Source organism: Lolium rigidum, chromosome 4 (genome assembly GCF_022539505.1).
Source record: "Lolium rigidum isolate FL_2022 chromosome 4, APGP_CSIRO_Lrig_0.1, whole genome shotgun sequence".
Lineage (NCBI taxonomy): Eukaryota > Viridiplantae > Streptophyta > Magnoliopsida > Poales > Poaceae > Lolium > Lolium rigidum.
The window spans coordinates 52,408,069-52,410,225 of NC_061511.1; positions in this window are offsets into that span (position 1 = coordinate 52,408,069).

Here is a 2,157-nt window from a genome sequence, read left to right on the forward strand (position 1 = left end):
ATTGATGATACCTACATGTTTTATGCACATTATATGTCATATTTATGCATTTTACTGGAACTAACCTATTAACAAGATGCCGAAGAGCCGATTCTTGTTTTACGCTGTTTTTGGTTTCAGAAATCCTAGTAAGGAAATATTCTCGAATTGGACGAAATCTTCGCCCGGGGTCCTATTTTTGCACGAAGCTTCCGGAAGACCGAAGAGATAACGAAGTGGGGCCACGAGGTGGCCGGACCACGAGGCGGCGCGGCCTGGCCCCCGGCCGCGCGGCCCACGTCATCCGGGCCCCTCGTGAGCCCCCCGACCTACCCTTCCGCCTACAAATAGCCTCCGTCGCGAAACCCCCGGCACCGAGAGCCACGATACGGAAAACCTTCCGGAGACGCCGCCGCCGCGAATCCCATCTCGGGGGATTCGGGAGATCGCCTCCGGCACCCTGCCGGAGAGGGGATTCATCTCCCGGAGGACTCTTCATCGCCATGATCGCCTCCGGAGTGATGAGTGAGTAGTTCACCCCTGGACCATGGGTCCATAGCGTAGCTAGATGGCCGTCTTCTCCTTGTTGTGCTTCATTGTTGGATCTTGTGAGCTGCCTAACATGATCAAGATCATCTATCTGTAATACTATATGTTGTGTTTGTCGGGATCCGATGGATAGAGAATACTATGTTATGGTGATTATCAATCTATTGTTTATGTGTTGTTTATGATCTTGCATGCTCTTCGTTATTAGTAGAGGCTCTGGCCAAGTTTTTACCCTTAACTCCAAGAGGGAGTATTTATGCTCGATAGTGGGTTCATGCCCGCATTGACACCGGGACAAGTGACGAAAGTTCTAAGGTTGTGTTGTGCTTGTTGCCACTAGGGATAAAACATTGATTCTATGTCTAAGGATGTAGTTGTCGATTACATTACGCACCATACTTAATGCAATTGTCTCGTTGCTTAGCAACTTAATACTGAATGGGGTTCGGATGATAATCTGAAGGTGGACTTTTTAGGCATAGATGCGGTTGGATGGCGGTCTATGTACTTTGTCGTAATGCCCAATTAAATCTCACTATATTTATCATATCATGTATATGCATTGTTATGCCCTTCTCTATTTGTCAATTGCCCGACTGTAATTTGTTCACCCAACATGCTTTTATCTTATGGGAGAGACACCTCTAGTGAACTGTGGACCCCGGTCCTATTCTTTACATAGCATACAATCTACTGCAATTGTGTTTTACTGTTTTCTTGCAAACAATCATCTTCCACTCGATACGTTTAATCCTTTGTTACAGCAAGCCGGTGAGATTGACAACCTCACTGTTTCGTTGGGACAAAGTACTTGGGTTTTGTTGTGCAGATTCCACGTTGGCGCCGGAATCCCTGGTGTTGCGCCGCATCACATTTCGCGACCATCAACCTTCAACGTGCTTCTTGGCTCCTACCTGGTTCGATTAAACCTTGGTTTCTTTCTGAGGGAAAACTTGCTACTGTGCGCATCATACCTTCCTCTTGGGGTTCCCAACGAACGTGTGAGTTACACGCCATCAGGCGCCCGACCAACGAGGCCGAAGAGAACATATGCTGCGCTCATTCCCACTTGTGTTATTGACGTCGAACTACTCCTTCATCCTCATCCAATAGGTCTCTCTAGTTTGATCGGAGCCGGTTGTTGGATCCATTCCAATTGTCAACCATGTCTTGCAAAGCAACTTGTGTTTCGCTATGGTGTAGTTTGCCGACCGACCGGTAAGGCACGGTCCAATCAACCCATCCCCTTCCTCATCGACATCCTCATATTCCTCCTCTTCAACAATTTCGTCATTCGCGAACAAAAATACAACATTCGTTGCGTCCATGAAAGACGCGTCATCGACACTACATTGCAATAAAATTCATGGCTCCATAGACCTTTTGTATGCATCTAAACTAAGAAATCGATAAAAAGAAATTGTGTTTACCTCTCCGACACTTCATCGAACACCATGTGCGCGCCGGAAGGGTCGGCGGATGAGTGCTTGATGGCGCCGGCGGCGGAGGCTGTTGCACGTGCCAAGTAGCGGACACCTTCCCCTTCTTCGGCGGCGGCTTGTCGGCACCCGCCGCGGGCCACGGGCGTTTGGTCGCGGGCACCTTCCTCCTGGCCGGCGGCCGCGCCTT